Source organism: Helianthus annuus, chromosome 11 (assembly GCF_002127325.2).
Source record: "Helianthus annuus cultivar XRQ/B chromosome 11, HanXRQr2.0-SUNRISE, whole genome shotgun sequence".
Lineage (NCBI taxonomy): Eukaryota > Viridiplantae > Streptophyta > Magnoliopsida > Asterales > Asteraceae > Helianthus > Helianthus annuus.
Window position 1 is genome coordinate 148299822 of NC_035443.2, and position 22028 is coordinate 148321849.

A 22028-nucleotide genomic window follows, 5' to 3' on the forward strand; every position below is an offset into this window, starting at 1 on the left:
ATGTTTTCGTGGTCAACGATCATCTAGCAAGATCGTTCGTTGAACCAAGGTGTCTTACTTGGTAGTCACGATTCTTTAATTTTATTATTACCTATTTTGATTGTAAAGAGATCACTGGTGGAAACGGTTTAGAACCGAACCTCGTGTACATGTTTTCCGCTGCGTTCAGTTTGTTTGACAAATTGATAAAAATTATTTTAAAAAGTTACCCGGAAACTCCAACAGTGGTATCAGAGCCACCTTACAAATCAACGTAGGTTATTTTATAGTTGTGTTTGTAGATCTATAAAATAGTTATAGGATTGCATGCTTAAAATCGAGTAGATTTGGCATAGGATCCTGTCACGTATAATAGTTATAGGCAAGTTTTATTAAGGCCAAACATGACTTGTCAAAGTCCTCTTTGACAAAATATTTGGCCTTAACCTATTTCGATTAGCTTAATGATCGTAGTATGCAAATCTGGGTCTAGAATCGTTTTTCATAACACGTGTACTAAATTAGTTTTTGGAGCTACACGCGTTAAATTAGTTTAAAGAAAAACGAATATATTAAAATAATTATTTTTTAATATATACCAAACTAAAATATTATAAAAAGACTGTAACTAAAGACTTTATTTTAAAAATAAAGTTAAACTTTTGTTAAGTCTTTTCGTTACAATATCTAAAGGAAATTTAAGTTTTCTTTTTATTAAAGTTTTTTTTAATTGGATTGGATCCAAGATTAAGTGGGGGGATAAAAGGGTTTGTGCTACACTTAATAAGCTCGGTTCACGTTCTTAGGCTCGAACGAACCGAACATGTTCTAAACCCGGAATTGCATATTTATTTATTTTATTATGCGTTTTGCCATGAGATGTTTGTTACGTACATAAAATTTAATAATTAATACACGATCATTAAAACGACAATTTTAATAAAAGGTTTATTAAGTATTGGATAGGTAATTAAAATAAACAGTTTATTTTAAAATACAAAAATCAAAATTGGTTTTTCAAAAATTAAAAGTTAATTTGAAAACCGTAATTAATAAATGTTATTAATTAAAATAAATTTGCGACACGACCAACTTAGATTAAATAGGGTATTTAAAATTAATCGGTCGAGTGATTAAAAGGTGTTTCAAGTCGTCACAAATTAAAACGTAAAATTGATTTTTACAAAGGAATTGTATAGCCTATGTTCATGCCATAGGCCGTACAAGTATTTTAAAACGACCCGTACTGGTAATTTTAAAATATAACCCAAATAAAATCGATATTCTACGCCACCCTAAATTAAGAACACCCGAACTGATCTATCCGAACCCCTGGTGCTAGTGTTTACCCTGCATCCAGGCCTACGGTTTTGGTTAGGGGTAGTTCCGTGATTTCCATGCTTACATGGGCCGGGCTACAGTTCTGATTTGAGGACAAATATCACTTTTGCGACACGAGAGCGAATGTTAGTGTTTACCCTGCATTCGTCTTCTACGGTTGTGAAAGTGGGTGTAGTTGGGGTTAACGTAACAATGCTTGACAACACTCGTCATGCAACCCCAAACCGAGAATTGTGTAGCTGACACAATTGGTGATCGTCACCTACCCTTCAATCTATGCCAGTGAAGAGTGCTAAGTCCATTCACTGAGTTATGGGGAGATGGGATCTCATCCTAATTCCTAAAATTTTGTAAATCTTGGGTCAAAATTGAATTAGGTTAATGCATGAAAATTACTAATAAAATTTTCTTCTAAATTCTACAGATGTCTACAAACAATTCTGATAACACCAAATTCTCGCTTAAGTCCATCCTTGAAAATGCTAAACTTGATAATTCTAACTTCATGGATTGGTACCGAAACCTGAAAATTGTTCTCAGGGCGGAGAAAAAGGCTTATGTCCTTGAAGGACCAATTCCCGAAGCACCTGCTGCTAATACGGGTGCAGCCCGTAGGACCTGGGAAAAACATGTTGATGATTCCCAAGATGTGACATGTCTTATGCTTGCTATGATGATTCCAGAACTTCAGAAGAATCTGGAAAACTTGGGAGCATATGAGATGAGTGAGCAGCTGAAAAACATGTTTCAGCAGCAAGCTCGTCATGAGCGTTTTGAGGTGATGAGATCTCTCATTACATGTCGCATGCAGGAAGGTACTTCGGTCAGTTCTCATGTACTGAAAATGAAGTCTTTCGTTGATCAACTGGAGTGTCTGAACGCACCCCTTAGTAATGAGTTAGCTACGGATGTGATCCTTAACTCGCTACCCAATTCATATCATCAGTTCGTAATGAACTATAACATGAATGGGTGGGAAAGAACGATCCCAGAGTTGCATCAGATGCTAAAAACTGCTGAGACAAACATCCCAACTAAGGGCAATCCAGTGCTGGCGATCAGGGAAGGAAGAATTACCAAGAAGAAGTTATCCAAGGGAAAAGGCAAGGCGAGTAAGCAAGACAAGGGCAAAGGCAAAAAGGTTGCCACTCCGAAGGCAAAGCCTCATAAAGATGCCAAGTGTTTTCACTGTGATGAGATCGGGCATTGGAAGAGGAATTGTCCCAAGTACCTGGCTGAGTTGAAGCTTAAGAAGCTGCAAATAGGAGAATCCTCAGGTATACATGTTATTGATCTATTTTCCTTTTCGAGCAAATCTTGGGTGTTTAACACTGGATGTGGTTTTCACATTTGTAATGATTTGCAGGGACTAAAAAGGATTAGGAAGCTGAAGCAGGGTGACTTAGAGCTGCATGTTGGGAACGGGCAGAATGTTGCTGTGAAGGCAGTTGGAGAATTTATTCTTGAATTACCTTCTGGATTGTTTAATACTTTAGACAATGTTTTTTTATGTTCCTAGTTTGACTAAGAATATTATTTCTGTTTCTGCTTTAAGAGAACAAGGTTTTAATTATGCTTTTGATATTGTTAATGGTAGCATTTCTGCATTTTTAAATGGTGTGTTCTATTTTGAGGCTAAGCCTCACAATGGTGTCTATGAAATAGATACTTCTAACAATAGATCAAATAATATGGTATGCTCTCTTTCCTCTAAACGTGTTAAAACTAGCTTTAATCAAACATATCGTTGGCATTGTCGTCTTGGCCATATTAACATCAATCGCATGAGGAAGCTCCAAACCGCAGGGATTCTAGAATCCACGGGCCAGGAGACTTATGATTTATGCGAATGTTGTCTAAGTGGCAAGATGACTAAGGCCCCTTTTACCGGAACTAGTGAAAGGGCCAAAGACCTGTTAGAACTCATACATACTGATGTATATGGTCCATTCAGGACTATGTCAAGGAACGGGGAAAGATACTTCGTTACATTTACTGATGATTATATTAGATATGGATATGTTTATCTTATGAAGTTTAAACATGAAACCTTTGAAAAGTTCAAAGAATTCCAAAATGAAGTACAGAATCAACCAGGGAAAACGATTAAGGCACTTCGATCCGATCGAGGTGGTGAATACATTAATCAAGAGTTTAATCAACATCTCAAGAAGTGTGGGATTATATCCCAACTAACTCCACCTAGAACACCACAACTTAATGGTGTGTCTGAGAGGAGAAATCGAACCTTATTAGATATGGTTCGATCAATGATGTGTCGTACAAACTTACCACACTCTTTTTGGAGTTATGCTCTTGAAACTGCTACACGTCTTGTGAATATTGCTCCTACTAAAAAGGTAGAAAAGACACCATATGAGATGTGGCATGGTAAACCACCTAAAGTCTCTTACCTTCGCATATGGGGATGTAACGCTTATGTTACCAATGAGTCTTCGGACAAACTTGATCCTCGCGGTGAAAAAGTTGTTTTCATTGGATATGCATATCTGGTTGGTTATTATTTCTATAATCCTGCTGAAAATAGAGTTTTCACTAAGCGTCGAGGAACATTCCTAGAGGATGAGCTTATGGCGCGAGGAATTGGAGATAATCTTGTGGATCTTGAGAAAATTCGAGAACCACAAATTGATCAACCAATAGTCGAATCTGCCTCTCAACAAAATATTGTTGGATCTGAACCTGATAGGATTCAGGAATCCGATGTAACACTAGGCGTCCGCAGAAGTACGAGGGATCGTCATGAACCTAATCGGTATTCACCTGATAGGTACGTCTTGATAATTGATCAAGAAGAGCCCTCAACCTACAAAGCTGCGATTTCAAGTAACGAATCTGAAAAATGGCTCGAAGCCATGGGCGTCGAGATGCAATCCATGTATGACAACCAAGTCTGGGATTTGGTTGAACTTCCTCCCGAATGTCGGACTGTAGGAAGTAAATGGGTTTTCAAGTTGAAAACAGACATGGATGGAAATGTGCAAACCTATAAGGCTCGATTGGTTGCTAAAGGTTTTACTCAGACTCAAGGAGTTGATTATGAGGAAACTTTCTCGCCAGTAGCCATGCTTAAGTCTATTAGGATTCTACTAGCCATAGCCGCGTATTATAACTACAAGATATGGCAAATGGATGTCAAAACCGCGTTCCTAAATGGACACCTTACAGAAGATGTCTATATGGAGCAGCCTGAAGGTTTTGTAGATCCTAAGAATCCTAAGAAAGTTTGCAAGTTGAATAAATCCATTTATGGATTGAAACAAGCATCTCGAAGCTGGAATCTTCGTTTTGGTCAGAAAATCAAACAATTTGGTTTTATCAAAAATGAAGATGAGCCGTGTGTTTACAAGAAGGCAAGTGGGAGTTCTATTACTTTTCTAATCCTGTATGTAGATGACATACTTCTCATTGGAAACAATATCCCGATGCTGCAGGACGTTAAATCCTGGCTTAGTAAATGTTTCTCAATGAAGGATCTTGGAGAAGCTGCTTATATTCTAGGAATAAAGATTTATAGAGATAGATCTAAGCGGCTACTTGGACTTAGTCAAAGTACATATATTGATAAGGTCATTCGACGTTTTTCAATGCAAGATTCCAAGAAGGGTCTCTTGCCAATGGCTAGTGGAACCGTACTGAATAGTCATCAGTGTCCCAAATTGGACAAAGATAAAGAGGATATGAAAAAGGTTCCATATGCCTCTGCTATCGGTTCCATCATGTATGCCATGTTATGTACTAGACCGGACGTATCGTTTGCTCTGAGCTTGACTAGCAAATATCAACAGAATCCTGGTAAAAGTCACTGGATTGCTGTGAAAAATATCCTAAAGTACTTAAAAAGAACTAAGGATATGTTTATGATATTTGGCGGTTTGGAAGAAGAGATGAGAGTAAAGTGTTACACTGATGCAAGCTTCCAAACGGATCGTGATGATTCACGATCTCAGACAGGCTATGTTTTTACTTTAAATGGTGGTGCTATAACTTGGAAGAGTTCTAAGCAAAGCGTGGTGGCCCAGTCGACCACTGAATCAGAATATATAGCGGCTTCAGAAGCTGCTAAGGAGGCTGTTTGGATGAAAAAGTTCATTGCTGATCTCGGAGTTATACCAAGCATACAGAAGCCTATCGAGATATTTTGCGACAATACAGGTGCAATTGCTCAGGCAAAGGAACCAAGGTCGCATCACAGCACGAAGCATATTCTCAGAAAATTCCACTACATACGGGAAGTTTTGGAAAGAGGAGACATCGTAGTAGAGAAAATTGATACTGATCAGAATCTAGCGGACCCGTTTACTAAGCCTATACCTCAAGTGAAACACGAGAAGCATGCAAATAGTATAGGTCTTAGATATGCTAGACAGTGGATCTGATTTTGTTATTTAGTAATTTGGTGCATTTTGAACTGTAAACAGTATTTTATGTTTATTTGAATTTAATGGTTGAATGTCTTTTAAACTATTATATATGTGTTCAAATATTAGTACGTTAAGTATCTTTGAATATTGTATTCTAAAATGTCCATAGTCTATCAGATTCGTGAGAACCAATCTGGTAAAAGACTATTGTGAATTAGATGGTTGATCCATATAATGGATACTAAAAGTGTTGAGAACCATATTCTTTGATATGATTAGTTGAATCATATTGGGCATAACTCGTTTCAAAATGATCTTCATGGATCTTAGTCATAAGACATTTTGAATAGGTACGATCATTGTATCCTTAGACCTGCGGCACATACTAGAACTAACTTAAATGAATGGTTGCTCTTTGATTCTATCTAACGCTGTACGTAACTGGCAGTAATAAGGATAGTTTTGGGAATGATATGAAGTTTAGTGGGAGTTGTTTGTAGCCAAAGGGATCTGTGCTTCTATACTTAGGAGAGGAACACTCTGGCGCCTTTCGTTGGTTTGAACTGGTGTTAACGCGTGGCCACGCTCGAACTAGTAGTAGTTTGATAAACCACTTCGAATCAGGAACGAAATTAGAAATGGTTAAAAATATATGAGAATGAATTGGATCCATGTCTCATGTTCAACAAGTGTTCAATACAGAGGGATAAATGAGTCGATAACCAGGGCTATAGTATTTGCATAACCAAAAGTTTGATTAGTGCAAATAATTAGTTGACATGAATTTGTCATACCTTGTCGGGGGCAATATGATGCAGCTAGGCACCCACTATTGTCTACATTGAAACTTAATCGGCCAATCGACCAAGTGGGAGATTGTTGGATATAATGTTCAATTGTCAATTATAATTCAATGTTGCCATCAAGGTACGACCTAAAGAGTTACACTTTGGGCAACGAACATTTAACGGTGTTTTAATCGTTAATCACCGGATCACGAAATAATATGCGTAATAAAATAAACGGGTAATTATTTAGAATAATCACGTAGAGCTGGATAAATATTATAATTAATTTGTTAATTATAATAAATAGAGATAATTGTTTTAACTATGAGATAATTATAAAGAGTTGTAATTAGATTACTAATCTTAATCCTTATATATCTTTAAACTCCATAAGATTTTGATTATTATTATCTATCAAATATTTGGTAGCTATTAAAAAGGGGATATGGAAGTTTATCTACTTGGATTAAGTAATTCATCTCTAAGTGGGAACTCTCAATTAAATAAATGCTCCTGGACGTTTTTTTTATGTGTGTAAAAAAAAGGGAAACCAAAGCAAAAGAACTGAGAGTGCAGACTTCTTCTCTGTTGACGACAAAAGAAGGAGGTGGTGAAAGTTTTTGTTAACTTCCTTCTCAACCATGAGGTAGAAGTGTACAACCAAAGTTTTTGTTTCTTTGATTACGCAAAAAGGTAAGTAAAGTTTTAGACTTTATTTTCTTTAGATTAATGTTTCGTTTGAAATTGTTTCAAACGAAAAATATGTTTTCGTGGTCAACGATCATCTAGCGAGATCGTTCGTTGAACCAAGGTGTCTTACTTGGTAGTCACGATTCTTTAATTTTATTATAACCTATTTTGATTGTAAAGAGATCACTGGTGGAAACGGTTTAGAACCGAACCTCGTGTACATGTTTTCCGCTGCGTTCAGTTTGTTTGACAAATTGATAAAAATTATTTTAAAAATTTACACGGAAACTCCAACAGATTTAACATCACTAAATAAATTTACAAATAAAAAGCATAAACCCTAGACCTACTTTACAGAAATTCAAGAGAAAGCATCTTTGGCACTTCCATCCAGTGGGTAGAACATAAATAAGTTCGCAATCAGGTAAACATAGCTATCTATTTACATGGGTTAGAACCGATTAGGGCTAAAAATGCCTATCAAAACCCATCTTTTGCCATTTTCAGAAATTGACAAAGAGTGATAGTTGGGAGCTCATTACCATCCGTTTTTTTCTTCTAGATTTTGGTCATCTTCAACACTATTGTACCTTTCCTTTCTGATTCAGTTGTTGAGACCAATTTGTAGAACTGTTAAGGACAACATAAAGAATATTTTAACATTTTATAGATAATTGGTGTGTTGAATATGATTAATGATTTTGAAGGTTTAATACATTTAAGATACACCTAAGGTGTCTTATAATTTGTCTGACCCGCATTAGATGTTTCCTTTATAGATAACCTTTTTTTACCTCATCTAAACCATGACCATGAGAGATAAAAAATTCCTGTCGATATAGAATGATTGCAGATGACAAAAGCATATTTGACAAGCAAAATTATTCTTTGAAGAGACATTTTTTTTTTGTATAAATACCTGGAAGAAAGCTTCTATGAAATGCTATCTGCAAGCACAATGTGAGCCATTACCAAATGCAAATTTCAATATGATTTACCTTATCTGCTAGAGGGAGTATATGCAAACCTTTTGCATTTGTTCCTTTGTATCTATTAACAAATTAAAAAAAAAAGTTAAATTAGTATCAATTTTAATGTTTTGATTAAAAAAAACGTCCTCGTCTCAAAAAGAGTTGGTTGTTATCAATAGTTTTCACCAGATCCCCTTCCTTTTCGAGTGAAAGATTATGCGACTACAATTGTAGAAAAGTACATGAGGGCCAAAAATGGGTCACGTTACAATGGTCAAATTCACAACAAATCACAACAAACGGGCCGGATCAAATTAAAATAGTGAATTATAGCAAAAAAGATTCAAACAGGACGTAGACTTATCAGGTTCGAGTAAATACTGAGCCCTTAAGCATGTGATGCGACAACGCCACTTCTAAGCGGCGCCATTGTTAATTACAATTTTAAATTCTCTTGAAAGCAAAAAATAAATTAACATCACACTTTTAAGTGATATAAACCGTAAACAAATATATCTTACCCATACATGATAGTGACCAAAAAAGCAAGTCAAAATTGGTGTAAACAAATATATCTGAGTCAAAATTGGGGTTAAACCAGTCATTTTTTGAATCTTTTGACTTCTGAAATTGGTTACATATACAAGGCAACTTTTATTGGTGTATCTGTTTATAAGATCAAAGGCATACATCTATTAATCCATTCCATTGTTTTGACACTCACAATATTTTAAATTTATAAAATCTTAAGTTTATAGTATGCTTGCTAACCTTGTTTGTGTTTCAACACTGGTGCAACCGCCTCTATGTACTCTTCCCAATCTATCCCCCATTGTTAAAATTGTGAACCCTAATAAACAATAGCTGCAAAAGCAAATAAACAAACCTTGTGAATGTCATGTTAAAATCAAATGAATTTGGAAAGAAAATGATCAATACCCTAAACCTTTTCGCAATAACTATTTACAAAATAGATCCTTCAAATGTATGGCATGGGTCTGTGCTCCTTTTAGCGGATGACAACAATGAGGTTCAAGCATAAAGTTATTTAGATGTTAGAAGTGGCTAATCAAAAGAATATATGTCATACTATTGAGTTACGTAACAAGAAATAACTTTGGAATAGAAAAAATTAGCAATACCTTTTGTTGAACTAATGAATCAAACAATCGTGGTGGCGATGTTGGCAATCGGTTGCGTTTTAGAGCAGACGAACAGGTTGGCTCAGAGGCTTGAACGAAGATGATCTATTATTTTGAGACCTACCAGCGGAAATCCCAAATGTTATTTCCGGGTCACTCGGTTATAGGTATTCGTATCAAATGGAAATAGAGAAGCTTACCATTACGTATGAGACAAAAGGAAAGCCGATCGCCGTGATGCAATGTCGCAGGGTTCATTTATGGTGATCCGTCGGTGGCTATTTTGAGTAGAACATACGATGAGAGAACCACATGTGCGAGCTGGTTTTTTAAGGTTTTTGTGAGGTTTTGAAAATAGTCTCAGTTACGTTTAATAGGTTATCCTTTTTCTTGAAGGTTATCCTTAAAATCCGATCAGTTTGTTGGTTGTTACGATAGATAAGGAGGAGTTTGTTTAAGGTTTTGACTTTTGAGTTTCAAGGATAAACTTGGAACAGATTCAATAGAGATGAACAGAGGGATGTAAAACCATTTTATTTAGCATATCAACTTAATAGGAGGGATGTACTACCAATATTTACCCCATTTTGTTTAGTATATCAACTTAATAAAACGATTATTGAAGAAATAATTGTCTTGCATTTGTTCAATTTGGTATTTAATATATTTATTATTAGTATTATTATTGTGTTATTATATCTTTGTATTTTTTGTTATTTGAGTTTAATAATAATGATAACAATATAGAAAGTCTCGAGCATGTATATGTGATAGGACACATTACTTTAATCACTTGTACGTTAATGCATTATCTACTTGTACATTTTAATTCGCACGTCAATACTGACTAAGACAACTATTGAAACGTCGACAAAAATGAGTAGGTCGTCACGGTACTTTTAGATTTTTATGAAACATTAGAGTTTATAAAATATGCTATAAATTTGTTGTGGAGGGGGGAAAATGTAACTACTTATCTATAATTTTGTTAAACTCGGGGATTAAAGTGTAATAAGTTTAGGGGCTAAAAAATAAATTGTTTTTAAAAGACCAAATTACCCTCATTTTAGGGGTCTATCTATAAATAAAAGGGGGGGAAAGTTCTTATTTTTTGGGTATCTTAAGATACCCCTCACTCATGCATTATAATATAGTATAGATATGGGAAACACTAACTTTATAACTTTTATGTAATATCAAATACATGTATGATTTAATAACGAGGGTGATGATCAAATAGGAAGTTTATTTTGGCTAGGAAGGATAGGAAGCAATAGTATTAGGACATGTGGCAAAATTTAAAATAAAGAGAAAGAGTATTTTAGTCAATCTTATCCTTTCTTCTTCCTTCTTCTCACCGGTAACTTCAAAACCCACCATCTTCAGCCATTTCTTCACTTTCTATCTCAATAATCACTACATTATAGTGCGATTTTCGTCACCAATCAATGATTCAAACACCCGATCAACGTGTTCTTCAGTTTTTTTTTTGAAGAAAACCCAGTTTAATTTCATACAAAATCTCGTTTTTTCCGGTGATTTTGAAGATAATCACTCGATCCGTTCGATTCGATTGCTGATAAGTGTTTCAATCATTCAAATTTCGTCAATCGTTGAAGAAATCGGCTTCGATCCATGTAAGAAATTCTTTAATTTTATTTTTATGATCTGGGTTTTTGATTTAGTCATTGCGTTTTACGATCTTGGCGGGGGTCCGGGGGAAACGCCCCTGGTAGCAGGGTCCAAGGGAGGGGGGCAGCCCCTGGCGGGGTCCAAGGGGCAGAGCCCCTGGCTGGGAAAATGCATCAGAAAATTTAAATTTCTGTAAATTGTCTCTGGAAAACTGCATTCGTAGACAGCCTTTTGATCTCCTACTTCCTGGTTCAGACAATTCACAGACAAAACTATTGTCCTGGTTCAATGCGTTTGAGAGAGAGAACACTTTCTTTGGCGTTTTTAGGCCATTGCATTTTAGAACTAAGGCATTTTTATGTGTTTTCTGACCATTGCGTTTTAGAAAAACACATTTTTGAAGTGTTTTTAGTCATTGCGTTTTAGGTAAAACACATTTTTAGGGGTTTTCAGTCCATTGCGTTTTAGAGGGAACACTTTCTTTTGTTTTTTTAGGCTATTGCGTTTTAGAAAGGAGACATTTTTAAGTGTTTTCTGCCCATTGCGTTTTATAAATAAGACATTTCTTTGTGTTTTTTGTGCATTGCGTTTTAGGTAAAACACATTTTTATGTATTTTCAGTCCATTGCGTTTTAGAAAACAGACATTTTAAGTGTTTTCTGGCCATTGCGTTTTAGAAATAAGACATTTCTTTATGTTTTTGGTGCATTGCGTTTTAGGTAAAACACATTTTTATGTGTTTTCAGTCCATTGCGTTTTAGAAAGTGCACTTTCTTTTGTGTTTTTAGGCTATTGCGTTTTAGAAATAAGACATTTCTTTGTGTTTTCTGGCCATTGCGTTTTACAAATAAGACATTTCTTTGTGTTTTTGATGCATTGCGTTTTAGAAAAATGTCATTTTTTAGGTTTTTTTCCATTGCGTTTTACGCAACTGGGTTTTTTCCATTGCTTTTTACGCAACTGGGTTTTAGAAAAAAAAATTCGAAAATATAGCAATAGTATACTCGTTTTAAAGATAAAAAAACGCTTGTTTTTTTGTGCAACTTTTATAAAAAAATAATGTCGTATGAAAGAGTTATTAACGTTTAAAAAATGGGGGGGGGGATTTAAGGAGAGAGAAACTATTGTATTGGATTGACTAGAATGCCCCTAAACAAACTCACGTGTCTCTTTTCTTCCCATCAATTTCCCTCATTTAATCTTAGCCCTTGATTAAATAAATGGAAGGTCAAGATTACTTCCTAGCTTTCTTAGCTAAATAAACTTCCTATTATATCCTAACCCTTAATAACGAAACGATGTTTATTAAAATACTAGTGGGTTGGCTCGTGCGATGCGGCGGGTGTCATTGAGACTCTTTTGAAGAGTGCAAGCTAACCCTACATGTCTTAAACACTGATTATATTTGGGCATTATTATCTAGAATCTTGCTGGTGACTTATTATACATGTGCAATATAGATAAATGAGAGATACAACAATAGTCCCGATATTTTTTAAATCGCTCACTATAGATAAATGATATGTTAAATAGTCTTGATGTTATCAACTATACTAATAATTTATATTTATACTATATTAATTACCAACCTTAGTAGGCATCAAGTGTTTGTATATTGTGCATACGTGGTTTTCCGCCCTTTGGACTGTTGTAATGTCTATATTGTGGTTTGTTTCTTTAGTTTGCGATGGGTGTTGTATATACACTACCATGCGTAACTAGGGGATGCTTCCCTCTTTTCTTTGTCTTTGACCCCTCCATTCTTTCTCTCTCTTTGAAAGCAGGTGGTATTCTCTCTCTCTTTAGAATCTTGCTAGTGACTCTGTTTCTGATGTTGTTTGTCGTCGATCTTAATCAGGTATTACTTGATCCTTTGTTTGAACGTTGGTTTCGTTGTGTTATTGTTTGTCGTCGATCGTAATCAAGTATTACTTGATCCTTTGTTTGAACGTTGGTTTCGTTGTGTTGTTTTTCATAACCATGTGCGAATGGTTTTATTTTTGAAAACTTGAGTTCCTAAGTCTTCTTACGTTTATGTTAGCGTTTGTTTTGGTATGACCGTGTTTTGCTTTCGAGATGTAGAGGCGATGATCTTTTGGTGAGTCATCTGCATGATGCTTTTTGTCAATCTGTTTGGTTTAGGTCTTTATTTTTTGTTCTTTCAGTCGGAATTTGTTATGAGAATGCAATGACGGTGATATGTGGTAACCATGTATATGAATTGTTAGCTTGAAAGCTTTAACTAGGTATTTGGGTTTTTGCTTGCTATGTAGCTAATCATTGGTTGAATCAGTTTCTTTTCTTGTAATGCAGGTGCAATGATGTGTGTTTGAGCATTGTAGCCATTTAGATCTTTCACTTTTTGGTTGTTTCAGTTGAACTTTGTTGTCCTAGTGCAGAGCTGATGATATGTGTTCGAGGCGTGTATATGGTTTGTGAAGTTCAAGCCCTTAATCAGGTTTTTAGGTATGTGTTGGGTATGTGGTTGACCGTTTCTTTAATCAGAGACCTTTCTCTGAATGTAAGGGCTATGATGTGTGCTTGAGCCTTATAGATAATAAATTATGATGTTAACCTTTAATCGGGTTTTTGGGTATGTTTTGGTTATGCTGTTGACCATTGGTTGAAACGAAAACCTTTCTCTGTATGTAAAGGCGATGATGTATACTTGAGCCCTATAGATTATTAATTATGATGTTAACCTTTAATCGGGTTTTGGGTATGTGTTGGTTATGCGTCGGACCGTTGGTTGAATAGAAGAACTTTCTTTGGATGTAAGGGCGATGATGCATGCCTAAGCCCTCTATTAGTTGTTGTGGCCCTAAGCATTACTTGAATCTGAGTTTTTTCTCGGAATGCAAAGTCGATGATGTGTATTTGAGCCGCGTCTACGATCTGTTTGCAAGCAACTTTTAAATGGTTTTCGATATTTCTTGGGTGTGATGTACCTAAACTTGTTTTACGTGTTTCTTATCCTTTGAAGTGTATTTGTTAGTGGCTGTTTGGTCTACCATCTTTCGGGAATTAGAGTCGACTCAACTAATATGAAGTATTGGTGATTATGTTATTTAATTTAGGCGTTTGAGATGGCTCAGAATAAACAACCATGCCTTCATTTTAGCCTATGGTCATTTGTAACCGACTTTTATAACAAGTGACGTTAGTTGAGTGACAGTTGGATACGTTTTTTTCTGCTTATATAATATCAAGTACCAACTATTGTTGGCTAGCTTTGTTACTCACTAATACATTTTGTGTTGTTTTGTTCAATAGGCTATTGTAGTTTACGCACAATTATTGGTTGGTGTCATACCAATGTGGCACATATATTGGGTTGGTTGATTTCTTATTGCATTATTTTCTGCCTAGTGGCGACGTATTTCAGATTTACATATTTTATGCCATGTGTACATTTCAAACGTACGATATGTTGGATGTACATAATGAGGCGAGTGCTGGATTTGATTACGTCATGGTAAACCTATTACCTAGGGGTGAGCAAATTAATTGCCATAACTGATAACCGAACCATAACCGATATAACCAAATCGCTATTCTCCGATAACTGATATAACCGATGGTTATGGCTATTAAACTTTGATTAACCGACCAATCGGTTATGGTTACGGTTATGAAGCGTTGGTTGACCTAAATAACCGAAACCGAACCGAACTTGTAATGTTAACTCTATATATATAATGGATTTATGTTTTATATTAACCATATAGATGTTTTTACTAAGATAAAAATATGTTAGTAACAAAAAGTGTAGTCTTGGTTATCTTATAAAAGAAGGCTCAAACTAAGTCCAAACCGTGAACACCTCTAATGCACACCCCTATTTATTTCAAACCTTGCTTGGACCCCTATTTATTTCAAACCTTGCTTCGTTAAATAACCGAAATTAACCATAACCGAATAATCGTAACTGAAGTTCGGTTACGATTATGGTTATGGAATTCCATAACCGAAGCTAGTGGTTATGGATAATGGTAAAAACCGAACCAAACCGACCCATGCACACCCCTACTATTACCTGTTATATTTGTATCACCTGCACTTTATTATGTTTAAACATAATTGTTTATTGATTTTGTAGGTAACCAGCACACGCAATTCAAAGATAGTCGATGCATTTTTGTTGTATCATCTGATGGGCGAAAAAAAAAAGACATCGACAACGTCCTCCCATAAATAGGGTTGTAGCTGGGACTGAAGTGTACATCTTCAATCGGATGGAACCAAGGGTTGAAAAAGAGGCTACCACAGCACCAGGCGAGGGTGGTCTTGGTGGTACACAAAAATCCGGTTAGGCTTATCGTTTTGAAACTCTTTTGTGTATCGTGTAGTGGAAATTGAGAAAGAACGATTATATTAGCTTTCATTGTATAGGAATTTGTATGAAATCGTTATGTAATCAATTAGGTTATCAATATTGTTTTGGTCAAAAATTACCGAAGCAATTAAGTGATCAAATTAGTTGAGTGAGGTAGTGTGCTAAAAAGTGTGTTGAAAATATGCTTGTTAGGTTCTTTGGAAAAACAGTGTTCAGGATACTGCTCAGGATATTGAGCTGTATCTACGATCAAACAATGAGTAATGAAGTAAAGTAAATGACACGAGATGTACGAGGAAAGCCCTTGATCAATCTAGATCGCCGGCATAAAACCTCGGGAGCTGACAATCGCAGCTGCCTAGTTCTTCTTATTGCTTTAAACTTCAGGATACAGTGCAGGATATAGATCAGATCGCTAAGTGTTACAATGAATTTTGTGAAAGTTGCGAGAGAGCAAGTGTTGAGAGTGTAGAGAGTGTGATTGTGATGTCCTAGTTGATCTGATATACCCACTATTTATAGTAACGAATTACAAACTAAAATTCCTATAAACATGGGATGCTCCGAATATTCCAATGTGAACGTTGTAGACCGAGTAATGCGGCTTCAACGGCTTCTTGTGAACGACTTGGACCGAGTCTTCAGTAGAAAAGGTCTTCATGAACGTTGCTAGCTTCTAACCCACGTACCTGCATTTAATCCGTTAGTGATCCTGAGGATACCATTCAGGATGTTACCAATATCCTGAGTCAGCATCCCGGATGTAAACAGATACAATAAACAAGATATATGTCAAGATATTTTCCAGGATATAGGCTCAGAATTTCACCCATAACAATTGTCCCCAAAAAATGTTACCGTTAAGTATCCTGGTCACTAACGGTTATATTTTTTCCCGAAGAACGAGGCAATGAAGAGATAAGACCATTGATGTGATAGCTTTCAACCACCCGGCCTATAATTACTCATCACACCCTATATCTTTTTCATCCTTGTCTTCATTTAACTACCTCCGAAGAGAAAAAAGGTAAACACTTTCTCTCAACTTCATCTTCCTTTTTCACCCTCTTCAATATTCCGGCAACATGACAAGGCAGACAAGATCCAGCTCCGGCGATTCCGCCCCCACATTCATTCACCAGAATATTCTCCAAGATCCGGAGAAGGAAATATGCTCCTTCTACAGTGCCCACTTGTCGGCCCTCAAATCCTCCGGCATCTTCCCAAAAGGGACGGTGTTCCGGCCATTTGATCGGGAAATCCGATCGGATATGGTTTCCGACGAGTGGCTGTGTTTCAATGCTTTCCCCTTTACTCTAGGGCTGCAATTTCCTTTTTCTGAATTTATCACCGAGTTTTTTGATGTCACAAAAATTTGCTTCAGTCAAACAATGCCAATGCTTTGGCGAGTCTTGTCCGTTCTTGATTAAATCAAGAACAACCATATCCCTGACCTTTCTGTTCATGATCTCCCATTAGCATACCGACTTAGGTGCCACGGTTCTTGTCGATTCTTGTTTTATTCTACTTCCAGTGACCCACTAATCCTCCGAGCCACCAGGAATGAAGAGGAATGGAAATCCAAATTCTTTTTCGTAAAAAGAGATTCAATCCCTGGTGGAGCGGATTATCCGGTGCATTGGTTGAAGAAGGGTAGGATTTAGGGTTTAAAGATGATCCTGCCTGTTATCCTACTTTATATCCTGAACTGACTTTGTCGTTTTCCTGTACAGCTGATTTTAGGAAGCTAGCACCTCCTCTTGCAGATTCTCAGAAAAGAATAGACGCCATCAGGCTCCTTCCAGAAGCAGAGAGAAGTTTCAACCCATCTCCAGTAACTCCAAGCCCTCTTTCAAGCGCAACCATGTCTGGTAAGGATCCTACAAGATATCCTGTAGACACATGTTTTTTATTTGATATCTTTAGGAAAGGTTTAGAATTTTACTCCCTGTGTGCAGATTCCAGCAAAGTCCCAGTCTATCTAGACCTTGACGAACTTGACAGCTATCTAACTCCCTCCATAGTCAAGAAGGAGGCTCCTGCTGCTACTAGCTCCAAGCCACTCCCAGCTCCCAAGGCCAACCCAAGGACTCGTGCTTCCACGGCGAAAAAGAGGAAAGGCCTTGAAGTCAGCGCTCCAAGCTCAGAAGGGTTCTCCTATGACGAGCTCAGCTTCACCGATTCCTTAGAGCCAATGACATCCTTCCTCAACAAGGTAATATCCTGACACATATTCTGCACGTATATCCTGCACATATATCCTGCCTGGATATCCTAACTGGATATCCTGATAGGATATCTTAGTCATTATAGAGATACATATTCTAACTTGTACCTGTTATTGATGCACAGGGCCTCCAGCATTTGCTCCACTTGTACAACGATGCATGTGGTACTGTCGCCCTCCATGAAGCCAGGATCAAACAGCTCGAAAGCACCGTTGCTGACCAAGGTGCCATTGCTGAAGTGAAGAGCCGGCACTATGAGGATGTTAGGGCTGGATTTTTATTATAGGTGATCCTTACACATGATCCTAACCAGTGATCCTTATTTCTTTGGCAGACAGCGATCCTCAGCAGGACTTCAGGATCAGGATCATGAGACATTATGGTGATCCTCATACTAACGGCCACTTCGACTTAATACAATATTGTTTTGCAGGAACATCTAGCAGGATACGCTCTAGGCGTCATGATCCAGGGACGCGTCTTCACAATTATGGCAAGAGCTAAATCAGAGATAGACGTTGCACAGGATATGGAAACATGGCTTGATTTATGGGCGGCTATTTAGGCTAGATTGTATCTCATTTCTAAAGGGGTAATGAGCTGAATATTAGTTTAGCTACCTAAAATAGGTCACCAACGCATGTATAAATACCACTCTTCCTCATTCGGAAGAACACACACGACATACAACGCAACTCTCACACACTTAGACACCAAAAGCAATAGTGATCCTTGTACTCAGCTCATTATCATCCAAAGTTGTAATCATATTTTTGTTATATTGAAGTTGGTGATCGGTAGTTGCCATCACCCGAGGTTTTTTATGCCGGAGATCATTCATTGATCAAGGGCTTTTTCCTCGTATAAATCATTGTGTCTTTGCATCTTTATCACAGACGTGATCCTTTACTTTCATAATTAACCAAGCATCATACCCCGTTTTCATAAAGTTTGGTTACATTATCCTTGTGTGATTTTTGACCAAAACAGTTTGGCGCCCACCGTGGGGCAATTGGTGCTTCATTCATAAGAAAATCTTTTGTTCGAAATCATTTGAAAGAGTTACATGGCTTCATCATTGAAGAACACGTCCACGGCGATGCCTGCAGTCACCTCATCACAGATCACCTTGCCTCCTCCACTGGCAGGATCTCAGAAAAATACTGAGAAGAGATCAACTCCCACTTTCTCTAAACCTCTATCTTCTTCTGCTATGAATTCTTCTATTCCCAGTACTAGTGATGTATTTGCTTTAATTTTGCAGATGAAGGATCGTATGCAGCGGCAAGATGAAACTAACGAAAGGATCCTCAGGGAAATTGGAGATCTCAAAAGACAAAAGAAAGCGGCAGAGGATCATTCTCCACTGATGCCCAAATCCTTGAGCTTTGATACTCCAATGATCACTTCCCAGCCATCAGGGATCCCGGACGTGCAAATCATAGGGGAGTCAAGAGGATCACATCTCAACTCGGCAGCAATGACTCAGACATCAGGCTCACATTTTCAGCCTGTAGGATCCTATCCTCAGTACATGGGATCCTTCAGGAATTCGGGAGCCTATCCGGAGACACAGCAGTTTCAAGGATCCTACTTTATTCCAGGATCATCCCATGTTCAAGGATCCTCCTTTGTTCCAGGATCATCCCTGGTTCAAAGATCCTCCTTCGTTCCAGGATCATCCCAGACACCAGGATCCTTCCAGATACCAGGATCCCTAAAAAATCTGCAAACAGGAAGTCTAGATGTCCATCAAGGGGATTTCATTCCAATGCAGACCATTGCTTCCACTGGTCCCTCCGTTGTTCCAGAATCCCAGCAATATGGATTCCCTAACTTGAACCCAATGGGAGGTAACACTTTAAACAATTATCCTACCACTAACCATGGATTCATGCAGGATACAGGTACCAATCATGCTATGGCCAGGGAGTTGCAGAAGCTAAAAGATATGATCTCAAGTGTTCCAGGGGTAGTCAAGCCTATCCCAGAGATTGCGGATGGAAGCCACAAGGTATCCCGCTTTGCACCACCAATTTGTGATGCGGAGGTACCCAAAAGGTTCCATATCCCTACCATGAAGTTGTATGATGGCACAACGGATCCAGAGGAGCATATAGCACAATACAGGGAGAGGATGGAGATCAATCCTATCCCGGAAAAATTGAAGGAAGCATGCCTATGTAAAGGATTTGGATCCACTCTTACTGGATCAGCTCTTAAGTGGCTGCTAAGTCTTCCCCCTTACTCTATTACTTCATTTGCCAATTTAGTTAATTTATTCAATAACCAATTCTCTTGTAGCAGAAAATTTGAAAAATTAACTAGTGATTTGTACAGGATAACTCAAAATCATAATGAATCATTAAGGGATTATATAACTAAATTTAGTAAAGAATCCTTGGACATTCCCAACTTAGATATGGCTACGGCTGTTGAAGCCTTCAAAATGGGACTGCTTAAGGATTCATTATTCTATGATGATCTTGTTATGACACCATGCAGGAATTTAGATGAAGTAAGAACTCGAGCACTCAGGTTTATCCGGCTAGAGGATGACAAGAGGATCCAAGAGAGACAAGTGGGATCCTCAAAACCGGAGAAGCAAGGATCCTCCTTCAAGAGCAACAAATTCAAATCCTACCATAGAAATGAGAACAAGAATGTGCATGCTGTTGACCAGGAAGAGGATGATGAAGATTATCCTCCAATCTCAGAATATTGTTTCTCCGTTGATAATCATGAACTGATCCTTGCAATGCAGAATCTAGGTGAAAAAGCTAGATGGCCCAGGAAGAATGATAAACCATCCGGGACTAAAGATAAGTCCAAATGGTGTGCATACCATGAGGATTTCGGGCATCTAACTGAAGATTGCATAGCCTTAAGAAAACAAATTGGATACCTGCTAAGCAAGGGGCATCTAAAAGAATTGTTGGGGAGAAAAAAGCAAAGGACCCAGGATCCTGAAAGGATCCCTGAAAAGGCTCCAGCACCTCCGGCAAACGCACAAGTGATCAACTTTATATCCGGAGGATCAGACATCTGTGGTACATCCTTTTCAGCGGCCAAAAGACATGCAAAAGAATCAAAAATGGATAATGGAGAAAGGCCTATTAGAACCTCAAGTGTCTCAGAAGGGAAGATGATAACATTTGATGAGGACGATCGCATTAACATTCAGGATCCTCACCATGATAGTTTAGTTATCACTCTCTTTATCTCTAACCATTTTGTCCGCAGGATCCTTATTGATGGAGGGAGCTCAGTGAACATTATCCAGCTTGATGTCCTGAAGAAGATGGGAATCCCAGAATCAGACATCACACCAAGATCCTCCGTGCTTGTAGGATTCAGTGGGGAGACGAAGAAAACTCTGGGGGACATCAAACTCCCAATCTACGTGGAAGGATTACATAATTACCAAAAATTTTGTGTTATTGACTGTTTATCTTGTTGCAACGTTATCCTTGGCAGGCCTTGGATACATGATATGAAAGCAGTCCCATCTACCTACCATCAATGTGTGAAGCTCCCTAGCCCATGGGGAATAATCAAGATCGATAGTGATCAGCAGGAGGCTAAGGATTGTTATACCTCGTCTATGAAGCCAACCTCGAAGCCAAGGGAGCAATAGCAATTACAGTATCCTCCAAGGAATGTCTTGGAGGCAAGGGAACAAGATGTAGATGAAATCCTCTTGGATCCTAGTGATCCTGAATCAAAAATCTATATCGGATCAGGGATCCTTGGCAAAATGAAAGAAGACATGATATCCTTCCTTAAAAGAAGAAAATCTACCTTTGCTTGGAAACATGAAGATATGACAGGTATATCTAAGGATATTATTACTCACAAACTTGGCATTGACAGGACTATCAAACCAATCCATCAAAAAAGGAGGAAGTTTGCACCAGAAAGGAATGCCATTATCCAAGAAGAAGTAGAGAGACTACTTCGAGCAGGTATGATCAGAGAGGTAAAGTATCCAAAATGGTTAGCCAATGTGGTTGTTGTCCAAAAGAAAAACGGAAAGTGGAGGGTATGTGTCGATTTCACTGATTTGAATAAGGCATGTCCCAAGGATCCTTTCCCATTACCCCACATTGACTCCATGGTGGATGCAACGGCGGGGCATGAACTGTTGACCTTTATGGATGCATCATCTGGATTCCAACAAATTCAGATGGAACCATCGGACCAAGAGGATACAGCCTTTATGACCCCAACAGGTTTGTATTGTTATATTGCCATGCCTTTTGGATTAAGAAATGCAGGTGCAACATACCAAAGGCTGGTGAATATGATGTTCAAAGATCAAATTGGACAAACTATGGAAGTATACATAGATGATATGGTAGTCAAATCAAAGAAAGCTGAGGATCACCTAAGGGACTTGGAAGAAGCATTCGATATCCTTGATAATTACAACATGAAACTTAATCCTTCAAAATGCCATTTTGGTGTTAAGGCAGGAAAGTTCTTAGGATACATGGTAACCCAGAGGGGCATTGAAGCAAGCCCGGAACAAATCAA